This window comes from Ascaphus truei, chromosome 9 (genome assembly GCF_040206685.1).
Source record: "Ascaphus truei isolate aAscTru1 chromosome 9, aAscTru1.hap1, whole genome shotgun sequence".
NCBI classification, from domain to species: domain Eukaryota; kingdom Metazoa; phylum Chordata; class Amphibia; order Anura; family Ascaphidae; genus Ascaphus; species Ascaphus truei.
The window spans coordinates 19,239,840-19,260,980 of record NC_134491.1 but is presented as its reverse complement, the minus strand read 5'-3'; the positions used below and the strand labels follow the sequence as shown (position 1 = coordinate 19,260,980).

At 40.4% G+C, this 21,141-nt stretch overlaps 1 protein-coding gene across 25 annotated transcripts in view; it reads right to left on the bottom strand.

Annotated features, from left to right (window-relative positions):
* GPHN (gephyrin) overlaps window positions 1–21,141 on the bottom strand; it is a 295,598-nt gene that overhangs the window by 82,496 nt on the left and 191,961 nt on the right. The window lies entirely within an intron of this gene.

Sequence of the window (21,141 nt, the reverse complement as noted above, 5' to 3'; positions counted from 1 at the left end):
CATGAAGATATATACAAGATATGGATCAGCAAGAGAGTGAGACAGGGAGACACCATGTCACCAAAGCTAATCAAAGCAACACTTGAATAATTGTTCAAGACATTCAATTGGGAAGATAAAGGAATCAAAATCAATAGTGAATATCTGAGTCTCCTACGATTTGCACATAACATTGTTATTTACAAGACCTATAGTAACAAATTGGGGAACTCGCTGGAGCAAGACCGTGGGCCTCTGAATTAATCTCTTACAAGACCAAAGTGATGTTGAACAAATGTGTCACGTCTGCGAAGACTGAAATAAATGGAATAGAACTAGAAGTTGAAGACTATGTCTACCTTGGCCAGCAAATAATAATGGATGGGAACCTTTTAAATGAAATCAATAGTAGAATGAAGATGGGATGGAGGCATTTGGAAGATAATCTTTCAAGGGAACCTTCCCCTGTGCCTCAAGAAGAAAGTTTTCGACCAGTGTATTCTTACAGTGCTCACTGTAATGTCTGGCCTTAAATAGTGCACACAAGTACTGTACCTTCAAGAGAAAGGACTGAGGTAGACAAGATATGACATGGCAGCCATCGTGGAAGCAGGAGTTCTAACCTACTGCTGTTACACGCAGACACAACTCTATGCATGAGGCAAATCACAAACTACTCTATGTTAAATAAATAAGTTTGTTTTATACTTACCGTAATGAAGTGTTTCAATATAACTGAGAACATAATGGCGATGAGCACTGGAAATGATCCCCAGAATAAAGGACAGATAACTATTTCAAGACTAGGTGTAAAAAACTTGAACGCCACATCACATTAATACCTGCGGATATACGGATCTATATCTGTAGCAAAGAGCCACTGGAATTAAAAGGTCTCATGTACAAGAGACCCACAAAGACAAGACTACCAAGGACAGTTTTTTTGTCATGCAAACGTTGCGTGACAAACTCCTAGGCCATGAAACCACAAATCAGCTGGGAATTATGCAGGTCCTTGCTAACATGGAGGCAGCAACAGATGGAAGACAAGTTTCCACTGAAAACACCCAGTTATTCCTTGAAAACTACAAAGAGATATTCCAAGGAGTTGGAAAGCTCAAAGGTAAACAAGTCCATCTCCAAATAAATGAGTCAGTACAACCAGTAGCACAGGTGGATCCATTTTAATTTCAGGTGTCCAGTAAAAGAAGAACAGAAGAGATTCGAAGAGCAAGATAGAATTGAGGAGGTACAACAAGGTCCTACCCCTTGGGTATCTCACTGTCGAATCCCAAAATCCCATGACCCCACTGTAGTTAGTCTATGTATAGACATGAGACAACCAAACCAAGTAATACGGAGGGAACAGCACATATCTCCTACTATTAATGGCGTCTGTTATTTTTCCAATTTGGGTTTAAATAAAGGCTACCATCAAATAAAACTGAACAAGCAATCTTGATAAATTAGAACTTTCATTTGGATTATCGACAGCCGCAAAAATTCCAGGATACAATCTGGCAAGTGATACAACCTGTAAAAAATGATATTAATTACAGTGATAATATCCTGGTGTATGGCGTCACAAGGTCCGAGCACGATGAAGCTCTTACGGCTGTGTTTGAATGTCTGCAAGCACAATCTTACCTTTAAATAAATTTTTTTTTTGAGATTTTGCAGACAAGGCTAAAGTTTTTGGTCACATTTTCTCCTCTACAGTACTTGAATACAACCAGATCCTAGTGAAGTACAAGCCATCAAGAATGCTGAGACCAAGTACTGCCAAAGATGCCAAATCATTTCTGGAAATGGCCAGTTATTGTGGTAAATTCATCAAGGATTTTGCCACATTTACAGCACCTTAAAGAGAACTCACAAAAAGGCACACTCCATTTCGACGGACCTCTGCATGTGAACAAGCGATACAAGCTATTCAGTGTTAACTCACAGAGGCAACAGAACTGTCCTACTTTGATCCTGCTAAGGACACAATTAATTGTAGATGCATGTCCAGTGGGGATTCGTAAAATCCTTGCACAAACCACCCAAAAATTAGCTCGTATACTAGTAGGAGTCAATCAGATGTGGAACAGAAATATTCACAATCGGAAAGAGAAGCTGTTACAGTAGTATAGGTCTGTGAGCATTTCCATATATTTCTCTACAGAGCACCATTCACAATCATTACCGACCATAGTTAGTTTCACTCTTTGGAGATCCCAAAATTCAGCCACCGGCCCTCCTTGTGTTGGTGCCCGAGGTTGCAGACATATTAGTACACTGTCAAGCATACACCTGGGATAGAGAACAATCCAGCCGATTTCCAAGCATCCTAAAACAACAGTTTCATCTTCACCATCACTAGCAGAGGCCCGTCAAATATATTGTTTTTCAATCAGTCCCCAAGTCTCTTACAGTAGAGAGACGACGGGCTGAAGGAGTACTCAAAAAGTGACCCTGCAATATCATGTTAGAGAATGCATAATTTCAGGCAATTGATGGATCACACCTCAAAATTTGCTGACCTTGGAGATGGAAGATTTCAAGGCTGGCATCCTACAGAGAATATTTTACCATCTATGAGGAATTCATAATTTTAAAAGAGAGGGAGGTGATAGTACCTGTACTTACAGTACATCCCAGAGACAAATAATTAACTTGGCACACTCAAGTCATTTGGGACTTATCAAAACAAAACAGTTAAAAACAGTGGGGAAAAGTGTGGCTTCCCAATATGGACTCAATAGTGAGGAACAAGTAAAGAGCTGCCATTTATGTTCAAGAGCACACACCCAGAACCGGTGAAGATGACACCACTGCCAAGTTAAATCTGGGATGAACTAGATATTGATTTCTATGGATCTTTAAAGAACAATCACTACCTTCTTGTTGTGATTGATGAATATTCACGTTACCCAGTTATTGAAGTTGTTGCATTGACTTCTAGCAGTGCATTCATGCCAGTGCTGGATAGTGTGTTTGCCACGTTCGGTTAACCTTGCAAAATAAAAATCGGGCAATGGACCAACCCTTTCAAGTTCATGTATTTAAGAAATCTGCAAACATTTTGGAATTCGTCATCAAAAATATCCCATGCTATTGGCCAAAGGTGAATCAAATGAGCCATGCAGAACATCACAAAGCAAATCCAACATCTTTCGGAGACATTATCGTTCAGAAAAACAGTTTGCCACTGGGAGGATGCCTATATATCAGAGGTTCTATGATCTTTTTTTCTGAACTTACCTGGCATTATCCCTCATATGGTGGATAAGTATATTTATTTATATATGATAGACATGTTGTATAAACTTTTTTTGTCTTTGATCTAAAGTGATTTATACATTTGGTTAACATTGACTTCTTTTCAGTTATGCACTAGAAAATTATTTCTATTTTTTGCTATTCAAGTCTCATTACTTTTTTCTTATTGGAGTGCTGGGAACACAGTTTAGTTTTATTCATAAACATCCCCTATTTAGTAAGCTCCGTTAAGAATAATGTTTGGAAATAACGTTATTTAAGCCATACCAAACTTAGGCATTATATATGATTTGTGAAAAGTGCATATCTAGAATAGCAGATAAAACATGGTATTTTTAAAAATAAAATAAACGTTTATCATCTTTTTAATAAATTAACCCCATATAAGCCAGAGTGGCCAGCTAGTCTTGGGAGCCAAAGTGGCAGTGTAAATCCATTCATCTGATTGTTAAGAGCTGTTGCCACATGGTAAATTAACAATGACGTAAAAAAAAAAACGGCTCGGTAATGTCAGACATTAGAGGGAGAGCGGCTACCTCGTACTAAATCAACCAATCTGATTGCCCTCCAATAGCATCTGAGTCTTCAGTAGAGAGCGGTCATTGAAAAAGAGCCTCTGATAAGAATGACAAAAAAAATAAATGGCTTTTATATTTCAAGAAATACCCACAAAGGATTGTTTGTTAATCAACGGAGGTTCAATGGCTTCAATCAAGAATGAGAATTGGGCTTCTAATGACATGGATGGATGAGGATGGGATTAGGCCATCAGGTCCTGAGTTAGGCCCATTTGAAGCCTTAGATGTTGTGGTTTGAATTCCCCACTTTTCCTTTTCTTTGGGGCATCGGCTCATTGAATTATATTTATTGATTAGTTCCCGGAGTGCGGAACCCTAAAGAGCTTTGGCTAACAGGGCTACACAGTAAGTCATTCTTATAGAATAGTCTTCACCATACAGGTGTGTGGAAACATGTCATGCCATGGTCAAAAGAAATCTCTGAGGACCTTAGAAAAGCAGTTATTGATGCTCATCAGTCTAAAAAGGGATACAAAACCATTTCTAAGGATTTGGGGCTCCACCAATCCACTGTCAGACAGACAGTCTACAAATGGATTAAGTTCAAGACCACAGTCACTCTACCCAGGAACGGTCGTCCAACCAAAATTTCTCCAACAACAAACTGGCAAATCATCCAGGAAATCACAAAGAACCCCAGAGTAACATCCAAGGATCTGCAGGCCACTCTCGCCTTCGCTAATGTGAGTGCTCATGACTCAACTATCAGAAAAAGACTGAACAAGAATGGTGTTCATAGAAGGATAGCCAGGAAAAAAATACTGCTCTCTAAAAACAATATTGTTGCCCATCTGAAGTTCAACAAAAAACACATAGATGATCCACAAGACTTCTGGAAAAATGTACTCTGGACAGACGAGTCCAGGTAGAACCTTTTGTCCTCAATGAGAAACATTATGTTTGGCGAAAACCAAACACCGAGTTTGAACAGAAGAATCTCATCCCAACCATCAAGCATTGTCGTGGGAATGTGATGGTTTGGGCGGATTTACCCTCTCAGGACCTGGACGGCTTGTCATCGACACAACTTTGAATTCTGCATTGTATCAGATGATTCTAGAGGAGAATGTCAGGCCATCTGCCCATGAGCTGAAGCGAAAGTGGGTCATGTAGCAAGATAATGATCCTAAACATGCAAGCAGATCTACAAAAGAATTGGTGCAGAAAAAGAAATTCCGTGTTTTAGAATGGCCTAGTCAAAGTCCGGAATTAAACCCCATCAAAATGTTGTGGCAGAATCTGAAGCGAGCTGTCCATGCAAGGAAGCCGTCAAATGTTACTGAGTTGAAGTAGTTCAGTAAGGAGGAATGGATAAAAATTCCTCAAAACCGATGTGAGAGACTGACCAGCAGTTACAGGAAATGCTTGGTTGCTGCTAAAGGGGGCGCTACCAGGTACTGAATCTAAAGGTTCACATACTTTTTCACACATGGATATTGAATGTTGAATCATTTGTGGATAAATAAATGTTGAAAAAGTATGTTTTTGTGTCATTTCTTTGGTCAGGTTATCTTTATCTATTATTAGGACTTAGATGAAGATCTAATAACATTTTAGGTTTGAAATATGGGAAACGTGTGAAAATCCTAAGGGGTTAACAACCTTTTTCTCGCCACTGCGATAAAGATGATAAAGAATTGATTTAATGAACTTAACTTCTAGTCTAGGGATGGGAATAAAGTCTCGTTATATTATGATAACGCAGCGATATCCTGAAATAATATGACATTACGCCGACATTGATGAGCTCAACTACAGCTGTTGTTTTTGCATAACGTTATCTTGGTGAATAGGGTGTTATCTCAGGGAAAACACCGTTCGGTCTGGTTTCACTTAACATTTCGTTATACGCCCGGATTTACCGGGGATTAGTAAATCTGGGCCATAGTGATTTTACCAGCTACAGTACTTGCCAAACGTGAATAATTTATGGACTTGATGTGCTTTAGAAAAACAGAGTAACACCTTCTGAGCTATTTCTAACTTTTGTGTCAGACTCAATAACAACTTTGCTCATTTATATGCAAAAATAAACTCTTCGCTACGAAATGACAAATCGGAGGACTTTCTGCTTTCTTTACCCGCCATAAGGCGCTGGGCGTGAACGCAAGAAAGATTGATGCAGTGATTCCAACAATGAACATAGTATTACAATCAGTAGTTTTTAAATACGATATATAGCGGGAGGTTTGCTACACTACTGGCAATACCTACATTAATAAATGCATTTGAAAGACAACTTACTATTAGGCAAAAGAATAATATATATATATATATAAATACACACAGCTCAACCCCGTTATAACGCGATCCGTTACAACGCGAATTCGCTTATAACACGATGCAAGCGCGGCTCCCAATTTTCGTATTTATGAATACATTACAACACGATTATTGGTGTCTTAAATACTTTATTGTACAATGCATACAATTGTACATTATTTCTAACGCGATCCGCTTATAGCGCAATGTGATTCTTTGGACCCCAAACACAGCGCTATAAGGGGGTTAAGCGCTATATATATATATATATATATATATATAGCTCAACCCCCTTATAACGCTGTGCTTGGGGTCCAAAGAATCACACCGCGTGTTGCAAAGTATTCATAAATACAAAAATTGGGAGCCATGCTTGCATCGCGCTAAGCGGATTCGCGTTGTAATGGATCGCGCTATAATGGTGTTGAGCTATATATATATATATATATATATATATATATATAAAATCAAATATATATAGCATAGCAGCCTCTTCTCTTTTATACCCTCTATCACATTGCACACTGATCATTTCTGGCACAGTATATCAATGTTGATTTTCAAGATATCAAATTCCCTTTACAAAGACCGTTTTCAGAGCAGAAACAAGGCGTTGCAGAAATGATGAGCAGAGAGCTGTGAATATTCAGTGGCTATCCCCTGGGAGGAACAGATGCTAGATTGTAAAGGGCTGCATGATCCATTGTACACAACAAGAACAGAGCGTTCCATAAATAACGCCAAACAGGAGAAAGGTTGGATCAGAGTTAATCAGGTCACTGCAATCTTATCAAGATGGGATCTCATTAAACAAATCACTGGAGAAATGCATTTTATGAATAGCCCAGACCAACGCAGGGTAAAATATGCAACCCAGCAGATTCTGTCTCCAGCAGCAGCAACGAAAACAACTGAACTGATTCTCTTCTACGAAAATATACGTATGGAGGGGGGAAGCTTTTAGATCAAAGCTGCAAACGTAAATTGCGGACTTACCTGGCAGTCTCTGCAAGGCTGTATGTCCCTTCTCTTCTTCTTCATAGTATTACACAGAATGTTTTGCTTTATTTTTTAAAGCCCACTGCTTCAGGGCACCAGCATTTTCATGATTTCAGCAACTCACAAGGATAACCCTGCTGCTCGGCTTAAATAGGAAAACTGGAGAGAAAAAATCCTTCCAATCAGAGCTCAGCTATTGACAGAGCATTGGGGGTAGCTAAAGCCCTTTCCAAGAAATGACCAGTGGGGAATGTGGTACAGAAAAGGGTGCTGAAAAACAACATGTTTTTCTGTAAGGACCAACAGCAAAAGATTGTCATCCTCCGGCAAAAAAAAACAATATCAGTCGTTGTTTTCCTAGTAAGATTTTCATTTCTTGCAAATGTATCTTTGATCAACTCGTGGACTCATCTGATGCATTCATGTCACTTATGGTATGCGCTAGAGGTGATTTTAAAAAAAAATAGTTAATTAATAAATCAATTCAATAAATCAGCAGCATTGTGTTTGTAATCTTGGCTTGCGTTTTTACTGTAGATTGCCTTGGTTAAAGTGCTTGCAGGAGGCTCAACATTAATTTACATAGAAAATGTACCATGCCTGATTATAAAAGGTCTGCTCTTTTCTATTTGTCCTCCCTCACGGAAACTAGTGAACTAGACACAACCTCTATTACAGGAGGTCGCAGGGTATTTACTAAAACAGGGGTGGCTTAACTCCAGTCTTCAATACCAGTCAACAGGTTGGGTTCTATGGATATCCCAGCTTCAGCACAGGTGGCTCGATTGAGATTTGGGATTTTGCAGCAGAGAGCAGGCTGTTGATATCATTAAAGGTGCAGTCCCACATAGGCTGAAACTGAACTAATGCCAGTGACAGGTTTAATAGTTTAAATCTAGATCATTTATGTCTTTAAAAAATAGTAAAAATCAGATAAGTATAGGTACTGTATTTGTAAATGATTTCTTAAAGTTAAAAGAGGAATGTCTGTAAATGTAACTAGGGTGGCCAGACGGCTTCTCCAAAAATACTGGACACAATGGTGAAAGGTGCGACGCGCTCTAGACACATGCGCTCGAGAGAAACACACCTCTCTCTCCGCTCCATGCTGTTTCCTCCTCTCCTTGGCCCCACTGCCAGGCTCCTGACATCACCTCCTGATTGTCTGCATTACCCAGCAGCAACCAATCAGGATGGATGAAGTTGCCCAGCCCCCTAGCAACAGCCCTGCTCTCTCCATGCTCAGGGAAATCCCGCAGACCCCAAAGCCAGTCAGGTCACTATGTCCAGAGAGATAATACCGGTATACACAAATACATGTCCAGTATTACACCTCATTTTTTACTGGACAGTGTGTCCAAACACAGGACAATTCGGTTAAATACTGGACACCTGGAAACCCCAACTGTAACGTGGAGTTTAGGGCGGACCTTACTGCTCTTAGCTTTCTTATGTGGAGGCATATGACATACCAAGGGCCCTCTCATTACCTTCTGTATCTGTTTGCGCTTGTCTGTCCTTATTTGTCCTTATTTGTATATCATTCACTTTATGTAATTGGTGTCACTCTGTATCCCTATTGTACCGCGCTGCGGAATATGTTGGTGCTTTACAACAATGATAATAATATTCTGTGCCCTTACCCAATAGGTACTCAAATAGGGAGTGTTTGTGAATAAATCAGATAACCACTGAGGTGCAGAAAAACAAGACTGACAATCATCCCCAACTCGTCTTTGAAGGCTTTGTTGCAAACAAAGACAAAGGAACATTTGAGATTTTAAAATATGACTATTCAAATATGTATACTTCTCTGATTTGTTTTGTTATATAAATAAAAGGTGTCAGTCCCCTAATTCCAAGGGTGAAAGCATCTTAAGAATTAGTTAAAACAGCATTGTCCAATTTTACAATCAAAAGCTAAACTAAACAGTTAATATCAAAAGGATGTAAGGGTTTTTACTTTTACACCGTGTCCATTACCATGTAACCGGACAGAAAATGAAATTTTGTAAATAACCTGATATTTGAATTGGCTTTCATAAACACATAAAACCATTGCAAAAGCAAATATTTGGTCGATTTCCTTTTTTTTGGAAATATATGAAGAAATTGCCCAGTTAGGGGCGGAAGTGTTATCAGAGAGCCAATAAAGGGACAGCGAGATGGGGGGCTTTGTCTGTGCAAACTCCTGTAGAACCCACAGAGACATCAGACAAAAGGGAGCAGCCAGAGGAATCAAAACCGTTCAAGTCTCAACTCATCGTGTTTACATAATAACTTAAAAAATAATGAAAAAATTGTTATAGGCGTCAGATTTGGGTAAAAATAAATCAAAAGTTATCGATCACACAGATGCGACTCCATAAATAGGTCATTGGTATTAGTGCACTTTAGTTATAGAAGTGATTGCTCTCTAAAATGGAATAACTTGGGTGAGTACCCCTGCTAATTCCAGTGCCCATCATTAATGCCTAGTTGTTAAATAAGTAGTGGTACTTTGCTTGATTTTAAGAAATTCTCAACCTGTTAAACATTGACAAAAAAAAGAGGGTCTGGCCCTCATTATAAACAGGCCGATTCCTTATTTACACTATGAGACAGAGTCTTCCTAAAACGGATCCATTTTATTTCACGAGAAAGCGGAGTGGTGAGATTGTAAATAAAGCAGTGGTTTGGAAGAATTTTTAAAAAGTACTGGTACTTCCAATCCACTTGTACAATCATGTTGTGACCACTGATAACACGGTTCAGTGATTGTAAACCCCCTAACCCAGGGGCGGGCCACCTGTGCTGAAGCAGGGATATCCTTAAAACCTGACCTGTTGGTAGCCCTGGTGGACAGTGTTGTCCACCCCTGCACCAACGTCTCTGAGCCCTTTCCTTTCATTAACAGGCCCTTACTAAATATACATTGAAGCTGCTTGCCGCCTGCTCTCAGGAACACGTACAGTAACTTCTATTTATTTGAATGGAGAGGATCTATTGCCCAGCACAGAGAGCAACTTCACATCAGCTTTAATACGGGCCACAGAGAAGACATACTGCATGGACTGTGTGTACAACAAAATGGAGTTTCTGGCAATTTGTAAAGCTTGGTCTCCCACTTGTATCTCCAGGATTAGGTGGCCCCCAGCAGAAAGTTTATTTATAGTGGGAATTCCTGCTGTGTGTTATCGCAGCCCACATACCTGTCCCTCACTCTAAAAAGGTGCGCAGGCTCAATGGGTTGCCCGAAAGCAGTCAATAAAGAGGAGAGAGGAAAGAAGAGATCCAATATGGAGTGGGAAGAAGTATGCAGAGCGAATGTAGTTCTTAGTATGGGTCTGGCACAGAGGGGAACACAGGCAGCAAAAAAACAAAAAAAGACAGTCTTCCCCATACTAGAGAAGATATGAGTCCCAATAACCCTTTCCCAATGCATCGCTGGCCCCTCTGGCAGCAAAAGGGTTTATTTAAATGAAGCTGGATGCTTCTCCAGCACGTTGAATAGTGCCCGGTGGAGAGCGGACACACGCAACATGTTTGATGTGTAAAATTTTTCTTTACTCCAACTTAATAATTTATTCATTATTTCCTTTGATGTGTAAAATTTTTCTTTACTCCAACTTAATAATTTATTCATTATTTCCTTCAGTTAATTTGTCTGTAAGCGTTCATTCACTAATAGGAGGCACTCGGTTGCAGTAAATGAAACCATAGGCATAAACTTCCATATTCTGTAAGGCCATCTCCCGCGTGCTGGAAAAGTGTACCGTTACATTCAAATAAATAAGACTAAAATCCTCTCCAGCACGGGGACACAGCACAATGAATAGGGACCAATACGGGTTACTGGAGCATGATCCACATTAACGCCCATTGATTTGTCCCCAATAGTGTCCCTTTCACCTGCACAGAATACCCTCCATTCTTTGCCTCGTCTGCAAAGAAATGCTATTCCTCTTTAGCCCCCAAACTCTGATTGTGTCACACAGACAGCACAGGAATCCTGTGTACACAATTTACTGGAAATCAATAGTCATATCTAAGTCTAATAACTGTTAACTAAGACACTAGGTCCCAGCATAACACCCTTTTCCACTTATAATTGGCAACACCCAGTATGTAAAGCTTTAAAACGTAGGGCAGCATGGAGGCAGAACAGCAGCTGGCAGGGCTAAAGTGATTGAGGGATAGAGGTGACAGGGACATGTAAGCTTTCAGCCACTAATTTGCCAATCACGCTCCCTTGACATATGTAAAGCTAACAGGACACAACATACAACTAAAAGTCATGGTAGCAGGGACAGTTATAATGTCCTTATACTGTATGTTACCTGCATGGCTGCTTTCAAATATGCAATCAACCAGCGTTGTATACAAAAGAATAAACTCTCATTAGTGGCAATGAATAGCAGATATTCAACCAGTATGATTCCCCAATTCCTTCAAGGCATATTTTTATTCATGAACAGTCTCATTCCTAGGTACAACCCACTCACCAACATCATCACATGTTCATTCACTTCACATGTTAACCCACTTGGATACTTTGAAGCCCCCAAATTGAATGCCGGGACTAGGAGAAGGGGGGAGCAAGAATATGGCAGACAAGCACCATCTTTATTTAAGAGTAGGGATGAGTAGTGTGCCGCAGGAATGCACATGTTGTTCCCATTAGCCTCTGCTCCAGTATTAATGCACACAAAAACTGAATGAGAAAGATACCTAGGTTTACAGTGGATTTATTTAGCACTACAGGTACTCATACTGATGCCAATCATGTTATTGCTGAGACACAGCTGTACTGATAAAGCCGAATTCCCATTCTACGAGTCACGTATTGTAGATAAGATGCTAACACATGCATCAATTCATCCATTTGGAAGGAATAGTTTAGTTTGAACAAGTATCTCCTGCTTTTTTTTATTATAATGCAATTAATATAAGATTATGATTATTTCTACCCTTATTTTTACTTGCGTATTTAAATTTCCTATGGGCAATATTATAATGGATTACTTCACCCCCCCACCCCCTAAACCCAAAAGAGATGGTCTGTAGGCTTACTAAAAACAGGGCTGCACATTAGCAGATCTGTATTCGTATTTGCCTTCAAGCCAATCAATAAGGGGAACTATGATTATGACGCGTGTATGCCTCTCAATGACTGGTTGCCACAGCTGGCGCCCCCAGCAGCCGTGTGGCAGTGGTGGTGACTTTGCCAAGAAGAAGACTATTCTGTGGTCTATGTATTAAACCAGCAAAATCCCCTCTAGGATGTATTTTGTTTTATTGCATTATCTGAATCAGGGCATCCCCCAGACAAACATGGTACTATGCTAAAAATCAATTCATTAAAAAAAAAATAAGCAACAGATTTCTGGTTTAATGCACAGGCCACAGAATAGTCCTACTTCTTACCAATCTATATTGCTCGCTTTTTTTTATTTAAAACTGGTTGGTTGATTGATTTTTAGTACTGTACATGTTAGGCCTGGTGGGACTTGAATCTGTGACCTGTGCTCTGATAGTGAGTCAGAACACCTGGACAGTTCCATGGTCTCTGTGTGCCTTCGAGCTCCTGCTTCTACTCAGCTGTTCTGGATCAGCCCTCACTGACACACTTCCTCACTTCCTACTTAAGGTCAGCCTTTTCCTACTGTCCTTTGCCTGTGTAGCATGTCTGGTTTTGGCTACCAGTCTGCCCTCCCTGACATGGAAGCCCTGGTAACAGTGCAGGCCGTGTCAGGACCAATCCTGGCTTTACCCCACCAGCAGCAGATTCCTTGAGTGACGGGGAGGAGGTGGGCTAAGGACTGTGTTCTGCCCAATCAGGGGCTCAGATATTGGATCTTCCCCCTCTGCACTACCAAATTTAGTTTGTGTCTCTCCCCTCTTGAGAGGCAGGTACCACAAGGGTGTATAGAGCTCTGACACCCTTTGTTTCCTCCCCTTGGGGGAGTGGGGTGAGTACCTTACCTCTGGCTCTATTAGGGAGTCAGGGAAGAGTTAGGACTGCCCTTATCCATGGGTGGAAGTCCAGGGACCATCCTGAGGTTGGAGGCCTAGACTGGTTGCTGTACAATATACTGTATGCTGTTGTATGCAGAGAGAATAAAGACCATTCAAGTTAAACTAAACTTCTGCCTGGAGTGCAATCTATCTGGGGGTGAGTATAAGTGAGTTCTCCTGCAGGGATTATCTCCATATCCCTGGAGCCTGCAAGAGATGGAGACATTGACACCGTGAGGAAGAACCAGTTAATACCCCAGAAGTCTGTCCCGATGTCCCCAATACCACCGGCGGAGCACTCTGTATTCTGTGAGCCAGCAGGTAACCAGCACATGACACCATGTAGTGGCACAATCTCCCAGAGGGTGGGGGAAACACCGCTACACCTGTTTAACTTGTTTGGCTACCACAAACCTGCCTGATGACTAGCTGCCTGGCTGCCTTCACCCGTGCCTACCCGACCCTGCATCTTCCTGATACTTCTGACTGTGTACTACCGGCAGTGACTGCCCTGACAGTACCATGGTTCAGCCTGGCATATGCCCTCATACAGATAATGTAACAAAAAAAATACTTTCTGGAGGTGATTTGCTGCTTTTAGGCACCACTGGTATTAAAAGGAAAGGAGAGAGGCATTTTGAGTATGCATCTCTTTTATTAATGTATCAGGCACTTTGCTCGATTATGCACAGGTTGCATTAGCAATCAACATAGGTACTGCAGTATACAGCAATAATAGAAGCACGGTCAGGAGGAGGTCATTGATAGATATATATATATATATATATATATATATATATATATATATATATATTATCACACACGCACAAAACAAAATTAAGAAGCACACGCTCCATAGTGTAAGAGAGTAACATACAGTATACATTTTAATAAACAAACAGAGACAAGTGCTCCCTCACAAGGTAAAGGATTTTTTTCGCAGCAAGTATAGCGTGACAGGATTTGTTACCGGACGTTTGTCTCATATAAGGTGTCCAGAGTTTAAGGATATGCCAAGTAGATGTCCATCGGTGCAGAGGCGGCTGATCAGGGTTCTCCTAGCCAGGAGGACCCTTGTTGCACTTTGCCACGTTGGTTTGGTGCATGAGAATAATTGCTATAACAGCGGGGATCCCCAAGTCGGATGGTCGCCTACTTGGTAGACTATATGTTACTCTCTTACACTATGAATTTTGCTTTGTAGAAATTGCCCCTTGAGTGTGCTTTATCCCTAGACTCCGGACAGAAAATTGGCATTCTTATATTGACCCCTTGTGGACTCATGAGCTGACACTATATGTAATATTGATATCCTTTTTGATTTATCAAGTGTTTCATGAATCTGCATTATGTTATGTATATATTTTTAGAACTTTATTTTTTTTTTTAATCTGGACATTTCGAAGTACACCTTTGAGTATTAACACTAATTAATTATACCGCAATTTAAATTTACCATTCATGTAGTAGAGAAGAGCCAACACAAGGGTGTGTGTGTGTGTGGGTATATAATATATTATATATAGCTTACAATCTATGTTTTTGGTGCCTGGGGCACAGGGAGATAAAATGACTTGCCCAAGGTCACAAGGAGCCGACACCAGGAATTTAACCAGGCTCCCCTGCTTCAAGCTCAGTGACAGTCAGTGTCTTTACTCACTGAGCCACTCCTTCTTCCCATATATATATATATATATATATATATAGCTAGAGAAAAAGAATCCCACAATAGCACTCTAGTATATCTGAATATAACAAGTTTATTATAACATCACATAAATATTAAAACAATCTCTGGTGTCCCTCACCTATAATATATGTGTAGAAACAATTATATATAGAAACCTAATGGCTAATGTAAAGTAGGTGAAGAATATATAATCCTAAATATATATAAAAAAAAAACCTTCGGTAGATGAGGCATGTAATCAGCCTCATACCCTATAGATCGGCTGGTCCAATTATGGTCATAATGAAATAGACAACCACCTAACATATTCAGCGCGAAGCCCCCCGAAGAAGCGGGACAGGCGAAACGTGCGTCAGGGCTGTCTGTCTGTACTCTCATGGTGTTCCTCACTTCATCAAGAGATGACCTCATATTTGAGCTGCCGGACCGGAGGCTGCGAGCGCAAACCCTGAATTGGCAAACAGCAAGCATCACTAAAAGCGCCTCAAGCTCCAGGATTGTCTGCGGCTAAGTGTCACTGACCCTGATTTCCAACGGGTATACCTCCTGTTACAATTGGAACCTTATCAACATATGTACCCTATGTGGTATGAGGAGACTGTTTGAACAGTCCTTCCTTTATCAGCAGGGCTTCACCCTAGAAGGGCATTTGCTTGCTGTTTCAGTCTATCTTTGCCAGTTTGAGTGCGGCTGTTTATGTCTCTCGTGCCTATTTTTTTGTGCAGTAGAATCAGTTTATGCTTTAAATATGTTAGGTGGTGTTCTATTTCAGTATGACCATAACTGGAGCGGCCGGTCTATAGGGTATGGAGGCTGATTACATGCCTCATCTCCCTAAAGTTTTGATACATTTAGGATTATATATTCTTCACCTACATTACATTAGCCATTAGGTTTCTATATATAATTGTTTTAATATTTATGTGATGTTATAATAAACTTGTTATATTCAGATATACCAGAGTGCTATTGTGGGATTCTTTTTCTCTAGCTATACAAATTATTTCTTCCCCAGCACCATCAGTAGCCTTATTTTAGTATCACTTATTGTTTGGTCTGCTGCAGTGTGTATATATTAATATATATACACATACATATAATTAGAGGAAGCTAATCAATTAGCTTCCTCTAATTGATTACACTGGGTTCTGTTTTTGAGTATAAATATCGTTCTGTGCCATTGTTCTCCAGCACTCCAGAGGAAGGTCCTTTCTGGACCAAAACGTTGGATTAAGTGCGCTTTGTATTTTTAAATACAGGTTTTCTTTGCATTATCTATTGAGTGCTGTTTCTTGTTGCTCTTTGGGGGAAACAATTTTGTTCTATTTATGGAACATGCACCAAACCATATTTTCTGTATTGGAGTGCCAGCTGTGTGTGTGTGTGTGTGTGTGTGTCTCTCTCTCTATTTATATATATATATATATATATTTATATATATAGAGAGATAGAGACACACACACACAGTGTGTATACATATATATACATATTATTATATTCTCTCTCGGGCTTCACTTGACGTAAACGTACTCTGTCCAGGAAACTGAAGTCAAATGTAACTTGAAGATTTTACCTTTGAGGGAGAGGCAGAAGGACTGAATAATGCATTGCTCATACGCTTCTAGGGTACAATTGTCTGAGTAATACCGGAGTAATACCTTAACCCTGAAGTGTCCTCCATAAACATATAAATCAACGCCTTACTTGCATTTCTCACAACTTTCTCTTGATAAAGGTGCAGTCACATAAATTCAACTAATGACATGGCATCTACCTCACCTCTCCTCTTGTCCGGTAACCTTTCTGTCTTTCTAGATGGTTATTTGACATGCTGTCGGAATATGTGTGTGATTACCTCATCATTGAGGTGGATCCAGATTGATAAACATCCTTTTTCCATGTTGAGCGCCATTTGTAAAAACAATGGAAATTGAGGAGACATTCAAGAATGATTTAAAAATACTTACAAATGTCTGATTTTGTCCCTAAGCCTTGTGAAGGGGCCTGGGGCCCTGACATGTTGCTGGTTGTACTAATAGTATGTAGTTTACTTGTAAATTGTAAGATATGCAGTATAACCTTGTTTAAATTGAAAAGAGTCCTACATCTAGCACTCACACAGTAATTAAAACATTATTCTTGCTAACATTATGTTAAGGTGCTGTGCATCCTTGGCCTTTATTCCCACATGCTCAATAAGTAATACAAAAGGAAACAATAGTAACAGAAGCACTCTATGAAAGCCAATATTTATTAATGGGCCTAAAGCACCAAATTTAATAAACATATAAAAATACTAGTCCAAGTAGGTTAGTATTATATAGAAAAAATGATCATAAAACGACTGGTAAAAATGTCCCCCTCCAACCCACATATAGACCCCCCATAGAACATATGCACTGTGAGAAAGTAGAACGAGGAAGGTCTTAATTATTGAAAACCCCGAAGTCAAAGTCCTTGGGCTACCACATTCCCACCCAAAAAATGTTCAAAACATATGTATTCACAGTCCTCCAACAAACTGGAACGCATACAGCACATACGTCTTTCCATATGGTGCTCCACGGTCCTCTAGAGTTCCAATGAAAGTTCTGGGGATGAATAAGAAAATACTTTTGCTTTTAGAATAGTATGTAACTGCTACACCGTAGGTCTGAGGTCAGCGTGATTAGTACCTCTCAAGAACTACATTGGAACGCTAGAGCCCTGTGGAATACCATATGGAAAGACGTATTCAACAACCTGGTGCGGCGTTCCCGTTTGTTGGAGGACTGTGAATGCATATATATTTTTTTGTGAGAACGTTTTCATAAAGTGCTTCTGTTCCTGTTTCCCTTTCTATAACATTGTTTAAAACAGCAGAAGGAACATGTGAGTTTTTTTCTGCGTACCAGTCCACTGGTCATTTTTTGTTTGATCTGTTTTCACCGAAATGGTGGAGGTGCCAGATCTGAGCACCAAGAGACTACAACCACTACCATTTCCCCCCCAATAACAGTGGTTGAGTGCCAATTCTATTTTTGTTTATTTTGGACACTATAGCTTTGGGTTCAAGGGCAATTTTAAGACCAAAGTATACTGATGGCAGCAACATATATTGCCATTATATTTTCACACTTGTTCTGCACTTTCGGTGATTGCAGGGTAACTATGAACTTGGAGGCTTTCTACAATCTTTACTCAATCCCTTTTTTGACTGTTGGTGTCAACAGGTAAGTTGTCAGACACCATTATTTTTCGTTTGCTCTGTGTTTGTAAGGTAATGGTGATGCCATCGTTAGTTAAACATTGAAGGCTATGATTCAATAAGGTGGGTTTCGTGTTAACGCTTGGTCCGGTGCATTAACAGCCATTCAAGTCAAAGTCAGTTAACATCCGAAAGTATTCGTTATCCTGCAATGGAACATTGCGAATCACCCTCTAAGAGTTTAGCACAATGAGTATTTGGGAAGGATGAATTCTACAAAACCCAATGGGGGAAGAAAATCCCCCAAAGCAATAACCTTTTTTCTTTAATGTTACCTGGACTGGTGGAGCTCATCTGTGGTCCCCCAATCTCCGGTTCCTAGTAAAAAAAGCAACTTAAATGTTTTGTAGTTAAAAAAACAAAAACAAACAAACATGGCCACCAGGGTCACCAATAGCAAGACGTAACCTCATCTCCCAATGACATTGCGGCTTTCTATTGGCTCCAGGAGCAAGCCCTGGTCCCGCGGCCATTTTATGTTCGGTAACAGCACCCCAGGAACTTGGGGGGGAGGGGGTCCTCAGACATCAGGGAACTCAGGTTCTGGCAAAAAAAAAATCCAAGCAGCGTGGATTGCTGCTTTAAGACCCATATTCAATACAGAGTACCACTTGTATTACATTTGGGAGATGGGCCACTGACAATTTTTAGATGTACCCCCTGTACCTCCCTTACCTGCAAAATGCTTCCTGGATGTTGTCACAGGAACACCCCGTCATCAGAACCACACTTCCTAGTGCAGGGGTGGCCAACTCCAGTCCTAAAGGACCACCAACAGGTCTTCAGGATATACCTGCTTCAGCACATGTGGCTCAACCAGTGAGCAGAAGAAGGGATATCCTGAGGAGCTGTTGGTGGCCCTTGAGGAGCAGAGTGTGCCACTCCTGCACTAGTGCTTGCCCACTGCTCTCTCTAATCAGAAGGAGTGGGGTTACACTGCACCATGCGGTAATGCTGGATTGCCCTTAGTTTCAATGAGTTGAATTCAGGCACGGGGAGAGCTGCTTCGCAGCGCAATCAACAGGAAGGCGCTCAAGGGTGAATAAATATCTCATGGTCTTGCATACGTGAAACTGCCCCTTTAGCTCCTCCAAAAAGATTCCTGTGCCTCTCTATTTTCTGCAGCAGTAATCTTCTGTTAACTATAAAAACAAGATCAGGAATAAGAGATGGTGGGACGGCATTTGTTGAGATGGTGTGACTTGTGACTCAATTAATGCATATCAATACATTACGAACATAGGCTGAAGTTGACGAATTTAGGCAAAAAGAACACATTTATAGCACATTTTGTTCTGCTTTATTTGTTGAACTTGCAATGCTGTAAAAAAAATCAGACAAATAACTCAACTGATTGTAGAACCAAATCTTTGGACATATTTCAGTTAGGTTAAAGAGCGAGGTTGATAACAGGCCCTTAATTTGTGGTGTGGGATGGGCAGATCACAGCAGTAGCTCTCGGGGAATCCCATACTTGATGGGAACAGGAAAGGACGACACAATCTTCCATACCTGACGTTGATAGGCGGATCCTGGCAATGCCATTGCATCGCAGACAAGAACATGACCCTGGAACTGGAGACACAGAGGCACCCTTGTGCTGTGGATAGTCCGTAATGCTGGGGGGCTGCCGAGATTACCAGAGAAAGCTGCTTCCTTCTCTTCTTCTCAGTAGGTGATCAATGTAAAGGGAGGGAAAATATAATGGCCGCCGGATGCATTGCTGCTGAAGACCCAACGTATGCTATAATGCGGTGGTACACACAATACGTATTTTCCAATACCTGCTGAATTTTCCAGGGCTGCATCTGCTCCTCTTCTTGCATGAAGTGAAGACCCCACAATATTATGACAGTGTGTGTGACACGTATAACAGATTCATTTGTCACATATACCTATAAAACGCTCTACTTGACTATGGTAAAAAGATCTGACATACGGTAGAAAGAATATACGGTTACGATCCTTAGCAAGAACATCAGTGTAATGCGGAACTCATAGGATGGCACATAGACATATAGACAGAGATAGATAGACGCAGCATCATTTATATAACTTGATGATTTAGGATATTAGATTTCTTTGACATCGTTTCACCCTGCCCTGAGCACATACCATATAGTACTAAGAACTGTAGCATACATTCAGTTGAGCACACATGATTTTTTTTGAAGCCTCAGTATTTTCTACTGTAATCTGGTCCATTTAGCCAGAAACTCACGATGGAAAAATAATGTCACTTATTATATATTTGTTTTTATTTGAGAAGCTGGGTCAAAAACAGTGTTGCTTGCCATTTTCTGTTATGGTCTTTATATTCACCACTTTTGCAATGTAAACATTGTTGTAGTGTATTATTTATATAGTTATCATAAGCATAAATACATAAGCTATTCCTATGGATCACAGAAAGTGTCCAAGGTCATCAAATAGTTCTTCTTTCACAGGCTCCCTTGCTTATTTCGAAAGCAAACAAAAAATTAGATCAACACTCCCCCAAAGGGGTGAACACTGAACAGTCTGACCCAAAACGAGGCTTCAAATTGCTAGTAGGAGATAAATGTGATCAATTCCAGTTCGTAGCACATTTATGCAAAGCTAGTTACTGTATTCCTGTTTACATTCTTACTACAGCTGGATACAGATGTCGGAATTAAACATTTGGTTGCGACCGACTCCCCGCCGGCGTCAAGCCGCAGGGGAACGTCCTAGGCCGATGGAACATACACCACAATTTCATTCAGTTAGGGGAAATAATGTTCAGTGATGGCGGCTTTCAACAAATGTAGTGTTCATGAACCTGAATGTATATCATACGAGATATCTTGGCACAGAAAACATATGCATAGGGCTTTCAAGGCATCAGTCACTAAGATTTAACCACCTTAAATGTGTCACTGCCATTAGTTCAATCCGGTGCTAAGAAGGCATGTACCTTCAAAAGTATAAACTAAACAGATCATTATAATCAGTTTTAACTGAGTGCCAGATCACATACAGTATCGGTCACAAGTATTTCCCTGCATGCTAATCACGGTCAGATGCATTGTTACACCAATGGTCGGCATTAAAACATCCTAATGCAGGCAGCAGACTCAAACAGCTTGTAAATCCCAAGTGTGAAA